The following is a 15,692-nucleotide window of genomic DNA, read 5'->3' as shown; positions in this document are numbered from 1 at the left end:
CGCTCAGGTAGTGTTAGGCTGCTCCCAGGCCAGCAGAGGGCGCAAAAGGGAATTGGTCCGGATTTCAGTGACACTGGAGAACTCAGTAGTCCAATTTGCCCATCAGTACAGAGAGGGGTAGTCAGTGTTCAGCACTTGGAGCTCCTTTGTCACCTGAGTCTTCAGTGCATTCTTCAGGGTTCACATGGTGCTGTGACTTGTCGAAGCAGCAGCCTTCCTAGCAGGCCTGCCACGAGGAAGGGGGGTCGTGGAGGCCTGGAGGAGATAAGGGGTCCTGTCAACATTAAACATGTTTTCTCCTCTCACTGTTTTTTCTTCCGAGATAGGTTATTGCTGTGTAGCCTAGGCTGGCCTTACAGTCTTCCTGATACTTCCTACTGCTGAGATTACAGGCAAGATGACATGGTTCTTTTTTAAAAAACCAAACATTTATTTATGGGGGTTGGGGGACATTGCTCGGCGTGGATGTGGATGTTAGAAGACAGTGTGTGGGGTCCATGTGATGTTCTCTCATCAATGTGTGTCTTCATCAAGCACCTTTACCCAGTGAGCCAGCTCACCAGTCTGAAGATGACATGGAATTCTCTCGTCTTCCAGGTTCCTGATCACAGGTGTGCACTGCCAGTCCCAGTGGAGCACTGTCTGTCTGTGTGTGTGTGCCAGGCAAGCACTACCAACTACATATGTGTGTGCCAGGCAAGCACTCTGCACTACCAACTACACTGCTTCCCCAGCCCCAGTGATGTGACTTTGGAAGGTCAGACTTCCACTAGAGACTTAGCTGATCTAAATCAGAAGTTATTATTTAAAATAGCTCTGTCTGGTGTCTTAGACCTGAAATCCTAGCACTTGGGTGGCAGGCTGGAGGATCAGGACCAGCCTTGGTTATATAGCAAGTTCAGTTAGCCTGAGCTACAATGAGATACTGCTTCAGGGAGGAAAAAATTTTTCCTTTAAATATTGTATTGCGCCGGGCGTGGTGGCGCACGCCTTTAATCCCAGCACTCGGGAGGCAGAGGCAGGCGGATTTCTGAGTTTGAGGCCAGCCTGGTCTACAGAGTGAGTGCCAGGACAGCCAGGGCTATACAGAGAAACCCTGTCTCGAAAAACCTTAAAAAAAAAAAAAAAAATATTGTATTGCTGGTATCTGCTGAATATTGAAATAATTATTTCCAGCACATACAGACTCTGTTAAGGTATAGATTATACCATTTTTCCTTTATTGGGTAGGTATTGCCTCTTCTTTTTTGCTTTTTTTTTTTTTTTAACAAATGTCTAAAACATAGATAAATTGTAAATAAATTCAGATCTCTTGCCTCTGTATCCAAGTTCCTTTTTTTTAAATTTATTTTTATGTTTTTAATTGTGTGTGTGTGTGTGTGTGTGTGTGTGTGTGTGTGTGTGTACAGGTGCCCTTGTAGCCCAGAAGGCGGCATTGAATCCTCCAGAGCTGGAGTTGTACGAAGGTGCTTGTTAAGCTGATATGGGTGCTAAAAACCACTCAGCCATCTCTCCAGTCCTGAATCTAGAATTTTATCCACTGCCCTATTTCCCTGTGAGAAACTCAAAAGTATTGGTTCCTTGGGAACTGGCATCCTCTTTTTTATTTAATTACTTAGGGCTGGAATTATAGCTGAGTGGTAGCTTACCTGACATGTGAGGTCCTAGGTTTGATCCCAAGGACCAGGAAGAAAGCTAATTGGCAGTTAACCATGGGGCCACACATGCAGTAAAGAGACAGAAGAAGGAAGTAGTGAGCTGGGGTAATCGTTCCTGCTTGTAGTCTCAGCACTGGGACACTGAGGCAAGACAAGTCGTAGGCCAAGACCCTGTCTCAGGGAGAAGAAAGATGTTAGACGTCACCCTCACTTTTGAGGGAGCTTCTGTGCTTCAAGGGTCCCAGCACAAAGCCGCCTATGGCAAGGGAAGAGCCCAGAAGCCTAGAGGAAACAGTTGGCCTAACTACTTAGGGGAGGCTCGAGCCAGCTAGCGAGAGAAAACTCCTGAACCAGTCCTCAAAGCGTCAGGACCAAATGGACATTGACAGAAACAAAAGGGGCCAGCAAGATGGCCCTGTGGAAAGGTGTGTGCCACCATTGCTGAAATGAGTTTGGGTCCCCAGGAGTCACCTGGTGGCAAGAGAGGAAACCAAGTTGGACTCTCGTGCACACCGTGCTGCCTGTACACACGATAAAGCAAGCATCTTTAAAGAACTGTGTCTGGGTCTTAGGAAGAGAAGGGTGACGAGCGGGGGGAGGAGGAGGAGGGGGAGGAGGAGGAGAGGGAGGAGGAGGAGGAGGAGAGGGAGGAGGAGGGGGAGGAGGAGGAGGAGGGGGTGTGGAGGGATTGTTTGGACTTGTCAGTACTGTGACCAGTCTCCAGGTGTGGGCAAGTGAGGTAATACCCAAACACTCCCAGGGAGGTGTTGGAGCAGGGTGGGGATCTGTTTGTCATGTGAAATGTGCCACCCGTTGCTACAACAAGGCCAGCTCTCATTTTCTTGAGCAAGTAAGTGGGAAGAAGGTGCTGCCTTGACCTAAAACCAAAAGATCTGCCTTTGCTTCCCTCAAAAGGCCTGTGTACCTCGGGTTCCCTCCCGGAAAATGACTACATTTTCAAGTTCTTTGCTAGAGCTTTGTGGATCCTGGGTACTGAACTCAAAGTTATCCACTTTGCTTTGGGTTTTTTTTTTTTTTTTGGGGGGGGGCGTTGTTTGTTTGGTTTTTGGTTTTTATTTGTTTGTTTGTTTTTGGCTGCTGCTGCTTTTTTTTTGTTTTTGTTTTTCGAGACAGGGTTTCTCTGTATAACCCTGGCTGTCCTGGAACTCACTCTGTAGACCAGGCTGGCCTCGAACTCAGAAATCCACCTGCCTCTGCCTCCCAAGTGCTGGGATTAAAGGCATGCGCCACCACACCCGGCTGCTGTTGCTTTTTTTTTTAGTTGGTTTATTTATTTACATTTCAAATGTTTCCCTCTTCCCAGTTTCCCCTCCGCAAACCCCCTAGCTCATCCCCTATCCCCCTACTTCTATGAGGGTGCTCCTGGCTTTTAAATTCATATTTTTATTATGAGTATGTGTGTGTACATGCAAATATTACAGTGCACGTGTGGAAGTCAGAGGGCATCTTGTGGGATTCGCTTCTCTACTACCACGTGGGACCTGTGAATGGAACTTGGGTCATCATTTTTTGGCAACAAAGCACCTTTACCCACTGAATCATCTCACTGGCTCTCATTTGATTTTTACTCCATCTTGCAGTTTAAAGATTTCCCATGAGCAGACAAAACCAACAAGAGTGTCGTAACAATTTTTAGTGCCCAAGTAGCTTCTAAGGTATGATTCACTCTCTGAGGTTACAATGCTCTGTTTTCAAGATTTAGGAAAATCCCTAATCATTCAATCTTCTCCTTTTTTTTTTTAAAGATTTGTGTATTTTATGTATGTGACTACACTGTAGCTGTACAGATGGTTGTGAGCCTTCAGGTAGTTGTTGGGAATTGAATTTTAGGACCTCTGCTTGCTCCAGTCAGCCCCGCTTGCTCAGTCCCTGCTCACTCTGGCCCAAAGATTTATTTATTATTAAACTTAAGTACACTGTTGCTGTCTTCTGACACACCAGAGGAGGGCATCAGATCTCATTATAGGTGGTTGTGAGCCACCATGTGGTTTTGAACTCAGGACCTTTGGAAGAGAAGTAAGTGCTCTTACTCGCTGAGCCATCTCACCAGCCTCCTAATGGTTCAATCTTTTCTTTTTTTGTTGTTTTTGTTTGTTTGTTTGTTTGTTTGTTTGTTTGTTTGTTTGTTTTTCGAGACAGGGTTTCTCTGTATAGCCCTGGCTGTCCTGGAACTCACTTTGTAGACCAAGCTGGCCTCGAACTCAGAAATCCGCCTGCCTCTGCCTCCCAAGTGCTGGGATTAAAGGCCTGTGCCGCCACCACCCAGCCTAATGGTTCAATCTTATAGGTCTATTTTTATGTCATAATGCAGATCACTTCAGACTGCTTAGGGATATGTGCTTTTTGGTAAAGGAAAATGGTTCACGTCTATAGTCCCAGCCTGGGATTTAAAGACAGAGGATATGTTCCTAGATTACTAATAACATATTGTAATTCTGTAGAAATACCTTCAGGTCTGGAAATGGAGCTCAGGTGGCAGAGTGCTTACCCAGCATGCACAGGGCCCAACCCCACTACCTTAATCAGCATGATGGTGTATGCCTGCAATCCCAGTACTCAAAGGTAGAGACAGGAGAATTAGAAGACCAAAGGCATCCTCAGCTACATAGCAACTTTTCAAGCCAGCCTAGACTCAAAAGCCTACACAAGACTCTGTCTCAAAAATAAATGTATCAATCTAAGAAAAGAGGGCCAGGGAGATGGCTCAGTGGTTGAACATGCTTGCCACCAAGCCTAACAACCTGAGTTCTATCCTCTGGACCCACATGCTAGAGAAAGAGAACCCACTGAGCATGGTAGAGCATGCCTTTAACCCCAGCACTGGAGAGGCAAGGCCAGGGGATCTATGTGAGTTAAAGCCAGCTTGGTCTACATTGCAAGTTCCAGGCTAGCCAGAGCTAGCATAGTGAGATTGTCAGAAGAGCAGTGTGTGTATTAACATATAAAATGTATGTGCGGGGCTGGTGAGATGGCTCAGTGGGTAAGGGCACCCGACTGCTCTTCCGAAGGTCCAGAGTTCAAATCCCAGCAACCACATGGTGGCTCACAACCATCCGTAACGAGATCTGGCGCCCTCTTCTGGAGTGTCTGAAGACAGCTACAGTGTACTTACATATAATCAATAAATAAATCTTTAAAAAAAAAATGTATGTGCAATCTCACTCCTTTTACTGGATCTTAAACCACGGGGAATGGGTTTTTTACAACAAAACTGGGAAATGCAGTTTTAAAACAAAACCACCAACGAAGTGTGAATTTGGAATGTTGTAACCCAAGGAGGGGCTGCCAAGAGCTGGGGCCTTTATCCAGCTCTCTGTCAGGGCTCTCAGCTGACACCAGTCCTCTGCAGGGTGACCTTAGAACACAATGACTTCTCCATTTCAGTCGCAGAGGCTTGGGCATTAGTCATTAGCTGAGAATGACAGATGAAACTGGATCCAGAGAGGCTGTGGGACTCCACCCAAGGCAAACTTCTCACAGACTCGGGAGTCCCCTCCTCTTCCACACTGGGCCTTTAAAACAATCACCGTTCTATTCACCGGACCGGGCCAGGTGATGTTACAGCTTTTGCTCATGAGCATTGAGGACTAATGAGCCCTGGTATATTAGGATAGTTGCAAGTGGTTTCATGATGGCAAGACGTCAGGTTTCGTGGGTGGCAACAGAAGAATGTGCTGTCTAGCTGGCATGGTGGCATGCATCTAGAAGCCCAGCTCTAGGAAGGCTAAGCAGGAGTGTGGTGATTACTATGCTAGCCAGTGCTACACAGTCAGACCCTGTCTTTACTGTATTATTTTGGTGTCTCTTGTTCACATTTTTCATTACATTTTCTGTGTATGTGTGCAAGTGCGCACCAGGACACATAGCCAGAGGTCATGGGACCACTTCTGGAAGTTGGTTTTCTCCTATAGTATAAGTCTTGGGGACTAAACTTAGGTTCTCAAGCTTGGGACCAAGGGCCATCTTGTCTACCTAAGCTTTTTTGGTACTGAAACAAAATGCTTGTCGCAGGCAGCTTGAGTAGGGTAGGATTTATTTGGGTGCACAGTTTCATTCCACAGTCCTTGTTTGTCTTGACTTCAGACCCATGGTGAGGCAGAATATCACCCTGACAGGAGTGTGTTTCAAAAACTCAGGCTGGTCATGGTGGCTCATGCCTTTAATCCCAGGAAGATCTCTGTGAGTTCAAGGCCAGTCTGGTCTATATAGCCAGTTCCAGGCTAGCCAGAGCTACATAGTGAGACCCTGTCTTAAAACAAAACAAACCAAAAAAAAAAAAAAAAAGTGCTTTGCCGGGCGTGGTGGCGCACGCCTTTAATCCCAGCACTCGGGAGGCAGAGGCAGGCAGATTTCTGAGTTCGAGGCCAGCCTGGTCTACAAAGTGAGTGCCAGGACAGCCAGGGCTACACAGAGAAACCCTTACTTAGCTCATGTTGGCTGCTGGAATGAGACTGTCAGTTGTATACACAAATCTCTCTTAGTTGAGTGCTCTGTGGCCTCCAAAAATAGACCGTTCTTAGGATTTGTTTGTCTTATGACTGGCCTGAAATATCATGTTTAAAGTTCAAATTGTATGTGCTTGTATCACCTGATTGGTGACTACTAATTGACAAGGGTTTAATACATACTCCCCTTTATGCAGAAAGGGCCTGGCCAGACAGTGATAAATCTGCACCACATAGAACTCTCAACAGACTGAGAAGGCAGCCACCCACTAGGCACTTCACGGTAGGTCAACAAAAGGAAGAAACTTCTGAAGCCAGGCCTAGTTTCTCATGTCTGCAATGCCCATACTCTGGAGACAGAGGCAGGGGGCTCACAGCAAGTTTAATGCATACCTGGTCTACACAGTAACGTCCAGGCCTGTCTGGGCTATAAAAGACCTTTCTTTTTAAAAAGGCAGGGAGAGGGGGGCTGGAGAGATGGCTCAGCAAATAAGAGCACTGGCTGCTCTTGCAGAGGTCTCAGCTTTGGTTCCCAGTGCCCTCTTAGTGGCTCACAACTGATCCAGTTCTAGATTCCAGATCTAGAGGATCCAGTGCCCTCTTCAGATCCCTGCAGACAAAGCACTCATATGCATAAAAATTAACCTTAAATCCACAAAATGAAAGAAGAAAGGGGGAACTTTAAAAAAAAAGATTACTTTGGAGAAACATTAAACTTAAAACTTTTTTTCCTTTGTTTTTTGTTTGTTTGTTTGTTTGTTTTAGGTATAATCTCTCTGTATAGCTGGCTGGCTTAGGACATACTGTGCAGACCAGGCTAACCTCAAACTCACATAGAGGCCGGTCTTCCTCTGCCTCCTGAGTTCTGGAATTAAATACCTGCACTACCATGCCCAGATTGTCGTTTTCTTCCTTTATTTGAACAATTATTCATTTATTCTTTAATGTTTTTTTTTTACTTATTCTTCTCCAATATATTACATCCCTACCAGAGTTTACCCTCACTCCTCATCTGTCATCTTACTATTTTTTTTTTAAATGAAAAATAGCGCTAGGATTAGACATGGTGGCATACACCTGTGGTTCCAGAACTTTGGAGGTGGAAAGGGGGAAATCAAAAGTTCAGGGTTGGTGCACACCTTTAATCCCAGCACCCTGGAGGCAGAGGCAGGCGGATTTCTGAGTTCGAGGCCAACCTGGTCTACAGAGTGAGTTCCAGGATAGCCAGGGCTATATAGAGAAACCCTGTCTCAAAATACCAAAAAAAAAAAAAAAAAAAAAAAAAAAAAGAAAGAAAGAAAGAAAGAAAACCCACCACCACCACCACCAACAAAAAAACAGTTCAGGGTCTCTGGGCATGGTGGTCCATACCTTTGATCCCAACAGAGGGTCTACACAGCAACTTCTTATTAGATAGACATCTGTCTCAAAGAACAAGAAACCTTCTAGACTAGCCTAGGTCTTCACAATGACTTACAGACTTACTCCTCCTATCTTTTCTTTTATTTTTTGTTTTGATTTTGTTTGTTTTTTGAGACAGGGTTTCTCTGTGTAGTTGTGTAGTTTCTGGCTGTCCTGGAACTCGCTCTGTAGACCAGGCTGGCCTTGAACTCAAATCTGCCTGCCCTTCTCTGCCTCCCAAGTGCTGGGATAAAAGGCTTGTGCCACCTCCTTTCTTTAGTGTTTAGAATGTGACTGTCTACCCAGGTGGTGGCTCATCTGTAGAGAGAGTTACAGGATGGCTGGACTGTCACACAGAGAAACCCTGTCTCAAAACAAAGACAACAAAAAGCCCTAACAAACAAACAAGCAAAGAGAATGGGATTAGTTAAATCAGTAGTTTGGGGATTGCTGTTGTGAATGTTTACTTTATGAATTTGTGTGTGTGTGTGTAAGAAGAAGTATATATACATATATGTGTATACACACACACATGCCTTGGCATGAGCATGCCACAAATGCACACATGGAAGTCAGAGGCCTGCTTCTTCCCCGTGTAGTCTGGAGTATAGCTCTCAGGTCATCAGGCTTGGTGGCCGGCAACTACTTCCCACACTACTGATGACTTCATCAACGCTGCTGGAAAACTTAAAAGCCGCCTGCCCCTGCCTCCCAAGGGCTCTTTTCCAGACAGATCCTCTGGTGCCCACTGGGGTTTTTGTTGTTGCTCTTGTATTTTTTTTAATGATTTTTAAATTTTTAATCTTATGTGCGCTGGTGTTTTCCATGTATGTTATGTCTATATGGAAATACGGGATTCTCTAGAACTGGCGTTACAAACAGGTATGATCTGCTATGTGGATGCTGGGAATTGAACGCAGGGCTTCTGGAAGAACAGCCAGTGCTCTTAGCCACTGAGCTAGCTCTCCAGCCTACCTGTTATATTTTGTTATATTTTCATTCAGACAGGCTTGTATGTTTGCACCAGACATGGTGATAACTGATATGCTAGAATGTCTGAGCTTCACAGAGCCCTGAAAGTGGTTTCGTTTGGGTGTGTGATCATTTTAACATGTGTGAATTAAGTTCCCGGCAGAAGCTGTGTGCACAGTAGATATCCTGCAGGATGCTTGCTTGACCTCCCTTGAACATGGAGGGAAGGTATGCTGTAGATCAAGAGCCAAAGTGTTCTTGGGCAATTAGTGGCCATTGATTCAGATCAACTTCTGAATCTAAACATACATACTCATGACTGCCAGACAAGAATAGGAGACTGGGGGGCTGGTGAGATGGCTCAGTGGGTAAGAGCACCTGACTGCTCTTCCGAAGGTCCAGAGTTCAAATCCCAGCAACCACATGGTGGCTCACAACCATCCGTAACAAGATCTGGCGCCCTCTTCTGGAGTGTCTGAAGACAGCTACAGTGTACTTACATATAATAAATAAATAAATCTTTAAAAAAAAAAAAAAGAATAGTAGACTGGAGCCGGGCATGGTGGTTCACGCCTTTAATCCCAGCACTCGGGAGGCAGAGGCAGGCGAATTTCTGAATTTGAGGCCAGCCTGGTCTACAGAGTGAGTTCCAGGACAGCCAGGGCTACACAGAGAAACCCTGTCTCGAAAAAAAAAAAAAAAAAAAAAAGAGAGAGAGAGAGAAAGAAAAAAAAAAGTGACTTGTTTATGTGCCAAGCTGACAAGGGATCAGTTGTGCTGGCTGAGAGGATGGAATCTCAGTGGAGAAAATGACTCCTTAAGTATCAGCCAGGGCTACATAGTGAGACTGTCACCAAAAACAATAACAACAACAAAACACACACACACACGAATATATACACAGTATTTTCATATATACAAATACATACAAATGTATAAATACATATGCTTTAAATCTATAAGTAGATCTGCAGATGTAGATTAGCGGTAGACCGCTCGCCTCACATATACAATTCATTAGTTCGACACTTACTGTTATAAAAACAAACACAACAAAAAACTGAGAAAATAATTAAGAAGAAAACCAGTCACTTTTCCCACGTATTCAAGCTAGAAACACATCCAGAATAATAAGTCAAGGGGCACAACTTCGGATCTCTGCTTCGGAATTACGGAGACTCCTTTTCACATATCAGAACCCTGTGTCTTTGGGAGAAGAAGATGAAAAGTGTTGTTATGGATTAAAGAAGCAAGACCAGGTAGATGAGATCCTCACATCTGCAGGAATGAGCATCACAAAAGACTTAGCTCATCGGCCTTTCCATAAAATTATGCATATGCGTCTCTGTGTGTGAAATGTCTTGGCAACCTAAGTTGAACTGCATAAATTTGCTGATATTCAGTTATTTTTGTTTTTTATACATTTATTTGTTATTTTACATAGTGATTGATTAGTTGATTGATTTCATGTGTAGCTGATTGAATTAGTGTGTGCTTGAGCATGACCCAGGGCATACGTAGAGGTAAGAGGACAACTTGTGGGAAACGCTATGTGGACTTTTTGTTTGTTTGTTTTTGGGGTTGTTTGTTTGTTTGTTCGTTTTCGAGACAGGGTTTCTCTCTTATAGCCCTGGATGTCCTAGAACTCACTCTATAGACCAGGCTGGCCTCAAACTCAGAAACCCACCTGCCTCTGCCTCTGCCTCTGGAGTGCTGGGATTAAAGGCGTGCGCCACCACTGCCCAGGTCCCTCTTATGCCACACCTTTCCTTTTTTGTTGAACTTACAGGGAGATCTGCCTACTTCTGCCTCCTTAGTGCTGGTAATTGATTTAAATCAAGAGCTGCCACACCCAGCCTCCAGTTGTCATTTTAATGTCATCAAAGGCATGATATAAAGAGTATGAAAGTGGTAGAACACACTGCTCTGCTTGTTATTTTGTCTTTTTTTTTTTTTTTTTTTTTTTTTGGAGCTGAGGACTGAATCCAGAACCTTGCGCTTGCTAGGTGATTGCTCTAACGCTGAGCTAAATTCCCAACCACTCATGTGACTCTGCTTGGAATTAGAGGCATGCACCTCCACCTCCACCCTGGGTTCCTTGGTGCTGGGAGATAAACCCAGGGTTTCCTGTGTGCTGCTAACCAGCCACTTTACCCACTTGAGCTACATCATTTTCTTTCCCTGCAGAAATAACAAATTCAACCAGGCTGGAAGGCAGAGACAGGCGGGTCTCTGTTTGAGCTGGAAGCCAGCATAATGAGACCTGTTTATTTGTTTGGGTTTTTTGGTGTTTTGTTTTGTTTTGTTTTGTTTCTCGAGACGGAGTTTCTCTATATAGCTCTTGCTGTCCTGGAACTCACTTTGTAGACCAGGCTGGCCTCAAACTCAGAAATCCGCCTGCCTCTGCCTCCCAAGTGCTGAGATTAAAGGCGTTTGCCACTAAGCACGGCGGTTTGTTTGGTTTTGTTGTTGTTGTTTGTAACACACACATATTCATATGGGTCCACTTCCCTGCTAGTAACGCCCTAAATTCAGTATTCGACACTACAAATAAAGATGAAAATACAAGCTATTTCCCTTTTAAATCTAAACTACTTAAAACAGCCAGAGATGGGAGTGTTAACTTTAGCAGCCTGAAGCCTCACTTTACAGTCGCAAAAAGAGCCCGTGAAACTAAAATTAACTTCCTCACTCAAGGTGCCAGTTTGTGCTTTGACACTTCGTCTGAAGCGTGAGGTGAGGGTGGAGGTGCTCATCTGAGATGCCAAGGAAATTCTCAGGCCTTAAGGCCTGCTGGGCTAAGTGAGGTGCCCGGTAGGAAGGAAGTCATCACTTATGGTACCTGTTATGCTCTTTGGTAGAGTGATAATTTTTTTTTTCTTTTTCTTTCTTTCTTTTTTTTGGGGGGGTGGGTGGGGGGAAGACAGGATTGTTGTGTGTAGTCCTGGCTGTCCTGTAACTCTCTTTGCAGACCAGGCTGGCCTTGAACTCAGAGTTCTGCTGCCTCTGCCTCCCAAGTGCTGGGCGTAAAATTGTGTGCCACCATCACCACCATCTGCTAATTTAACAAATGGAAATACAGGGCCTGAAGAGATGGCAAATGCTTACTATGAAAGTATGAGAACTTCTGCTCCATGCCAGCACCCACATAAAAAGTCTCGACTGCTAAGGTAGCATCTGAGACATGACCTTGGAGGCTGCCTTCTGGCCTACACATATGTACATGCCTGCACATACTCACGCACTAAGTTCACTCACAATGTTTTAAATATTAAAGCAAGCAGGGCAGTGGTAGTGCACACTTTTAACCCTAGCACTCGGGAGGCAGAGGCAGGCGGATTTCTGAGTTCGAGGCCAGCCTGGTCTACAGAGTGAGTTCCAGGAGAGCCTGGGCTACACAGAGAAATCCTGTCTCGAAAAACCAAAAAAAAAAGTAAACAGAGAAAAGCAGGCCTGATGGTGCATAGCTATAATCCTAGCCTTTGGGAGGAAGAACAGGAAAATCAAGAGGTTCAAGGTTTTCTTTTTTTTTTTTTTTTTTTTTTTTTTTTTGGTTTTTCGAGACAGGGTTTCTCTGTGTAGCCTTGGCTGTCCTGGCACTCACCTTGTAGACCAGGCTGACCTCGAACTCAGAAATCCGCCTGCCTCTGCCTCCCAAGTGCTGGGATTAAAGGCGTGCGCCACCACGCCCGGCTCAAGGTTTTCTTTAGCTACATAACAAGGACCAAGCTAGCCTGGGCTAAAGGGGAGTCTATCTCAAGCTAACAAATCAACAAACCAGCAATTGGCCAGATATCACTTTATATATATATATATATATATATATATATATATATATATATATACACACACACACATATATATGTATGTATATATAATATTTTTTTATACAGCTAAATTCCCAACCACTCATGTGACTCTGCTTGGAATTAGAGGCATGCACCTCCACCTCCACCCTGGGTTCCTTGGTGCTGGGAGATAAACCCAGGGTTTCCTGTGTGCTGCTAACCAGCCACTTTACCCACTTGAGCTACATCATTTTCTTTCCCTGCAGAAATAACAAATTCAACCAGGTTGGAAGGCAGAGACAGGCTGTATAATCTCTGTATAGCCCTGACTGTCCTGGAACTCACTCTGTAGACCAGGCTGGCCTGAACTCAGAAATCTGCCTGCCTCTGCCTCCCAAATGCTGGGATTAAAGGCGTGCGCCACTACTGCTGGGCAACAGGATACTTTTAGGAGCTCATACACTCCTTCCTCTACGTGGGACCCTGTGATCGAACTCACATCACCAAGCTTGGCTGCAGTCACCTTTTTACCTGCTGAGCCATCTCACTGGCCCTGTTTCTTTCAGCTTTATATTTCAAATCAATTAAGAGACTCATTGGAAGTAAAACCTAATGCACAAGGGTGTCTTCTGTTCATCTTCCAGTCAGTCTTCGCAATGTTCACCAGTCCTTTATCACTACAGCCTGGTGTCACAAGAAGACACTGCTATGTTTGACACATCCATACTTCCCCCATACAGATTTCCCCAGTCTTGCCCATACTCATTTAAACAGGTGGGTGCCTTTAGAGAAAAGTTTAAATAGTTTTTAACATGTAGAAATGCATTGCACTTTTGTATCTTGCCTTCCCACCCACCAGTTGAAATCATTTCTGTTTCTGTTTGTGTTCTTATGAGTGATGCTGTCAGGAATGTTTACTTTGCTTAGTTTGAGATGGGGTTATCACTAGAGGAGCCCGCCTACCCTGAATTTAGAAGTTGCTATGTAGCCCAGGCTAGCCTAGGATGTGAAATCCTCCCATTTCCACCTTCAGAAGGATGGATTTACAGACACTTGCCCTCACAAACAGTTCACCAAGATGTTTGTTTGCTTGGTTTTTGTTTTTGTTTTATGTATTTTACACACACACACACACACACACACACATATATATATATATATATATATATACATATATATATATTATGAGACAGGGTTTTTCTGTGTAGTTCTGGCTGTCCTGGAACTCCATCTGTAGTTGAGGCTGGCCCTGTCTCTGGCTCCTGAGTGCTGGGATTAAAGGCATGTACTATCACCTACCAGGCACACCCTGACAGTTGTATAGCATTTTTAAAAAATGTTACGTTCATCGCTGTTTTGCCTGCATGTATGTGTGTATGAGGGTATCAGAACCCTAGAACTGGAGTTACAGAGAGGTGTGAGCTACCATGTGGGTGTTAGGAATTGAACTTGGGTAGTCTGGAAAAGCAGCCAGTGCTCTTAATCTCTGAGCCATTTCTCTAGCCCTGCAACACATGTTTTATCTTCCCTTGGGATTATACCTCTGAGTATAAATGCTGGATCTCACGGGGACTCTGTTTAACATCTTGAGGAACTGTACTGTGAATATACTAAGTGTTAAAAACATGTATATTTACTTAGCTGTTATGTGACAGGGTCTCTTGCTGGTGTAGAACTCACGAGGTAGACCTATGTGGATCTCAGAGATCCATTTGCCTCTGACTTCCCAGTGCTGTGAACCTGGGCTAACACCCTCAGTCTGTTCCAGATTGTTGACTATATCAAATACTTCTGCTGTAAACAACAACAACAACAAAAAACCCACTTCTGCTGTGAATGCTATGAACATGTGTCCCCATGTACTTCAGCGTGTTGGATGTTGTGGAAGGAGGTCTCAACTTTGTGTGTGTGTGCACTCAAAAAGATATTCATTGATCAGAACTACTGCATCAAGCACCGATTTCACATCCAGCCTTACTGGATTTTTAAAAAGTCACAGAATCAAAAAAAAAAAAAAAAAAAAAGAAAGAAAAGAAAAAAAGAAAAGGCACTGGATCTTAGATATGTGATGGCAACCTTATCAGTGATTTCAGTCACCCTCCACCTTGTAAAGCCGTCTGTACTCAGAGCCCTAGTCTATTGAGAAGGCCTGGAGTGTAGTTTGCAGGATGGTGCGCCTGCTGCGGTTCTTGGTTAGCTGAATGGAGCTTTTGTGGTCATCGGCTCGTTCTCTTTGAGAGCTCATCCTGGGACTCTAAACAGCAGTTTGTCATTCTCTCATCATTTCCACTTTTTTTTTTTCTTGGTTTTTCAGGACAGTGTTTCTCTGTGTAGGCCTGGGTGTCCTGGAATTCGTTCTGGACACCAGGCTGGTCTTGTATTCAGAGCTCTCTCTGCTTCTGCCTCCTGAGTGCTGGGATTAAAGGCATGTGCTGCCACCACCCCAATACATTTTTACTTTTTAAGAAATTTCTATAAAACCAGCAATAGCAGCATTGCTTTTAAAATGGCATTCTCATCTGGTTTTAGTGATAAAATTAATTTTCGGTTTAAAATAATCAGTCTGAGATGTGTCTTTGTTTGTTTCTCTTGTTTGTGGCCTAAGACTGTCTCTGTCCTGCCCAGTGGTGAATACAGGTGATATCAAAGGTTTGGAGGCAAAGGCAGGAAGGGCACTAGTTCTAGCTCATGTCTAGATAATCCAATGATTTGGGCGTGCTAATGCATAGCTTTAGTTACAGCACCGGGGAGGCAGAGGCAGGTGGTTCTCTGTGGGTTTGAGGCCAGTCTGGTTTGCATAGTAAGTTCCCAGACAGTCAAGGTTAGAGAAAAAGCCTGTCTAAACAAATGTAAAGGTGCTTTTCTATCGGTGACCTGAAATTGATCATTAGAGTGAATACACATGGTAAAAGGAGAAAGAACTCATTCCCTCAAGTTTTTCTCTGAACTGTACGTGCGTGAGAGTGTGCACACACACACACACACACACATACATAGTCAACTGTTAAAAGATCAAAATCAGCCAGGCAGTGATAGCAGTGAACACCTTTAATCCCAGCACTCTGGAGGCAGAGGCAGCCTAATCTCTGTGATTTTGAGGCCAACCTGGCCTCATCCAAAGCATTTTCAAAACTTTATTTTGAGATAAGTCCTCATTGGCCTGGAAAGAACTTTGTAGACCAGGCTAGCCTTGAACTCAGGGTGATTGCCTTGCCTTAGTCTCCTCAGTGGCTCAGTGACATAGTCTGAGCCTCGATTTCTGACTTACCCTCTCACCCTCACTGTACTGGGGATGGAAGCCAGAGCTTTGATAGACCAGGTAATCACTAAACTACTGAGCTGTAGTCCTGGACCAAGGATACTTTTTATTTTATTTTATTTTATTTTTTTATTATATGTAAGTACAC

This window comes from Mus caroli, unplaced genomic scaffold (assembly GCF_978045245.1).
Source record: "Mus caroli unplaced genomic scaffold, Mus_caroli_1 scaffold_4, whole genome shotgun sequence".
Classification (NCBI taxonomy): Eukaryota; Metazoa; Chordata; class Mammalia; order Rodentia; family Muridae; genus Mus; species Mus caroli.
This window is presented reverse-complemented; position numbering follows the sequence as displayed.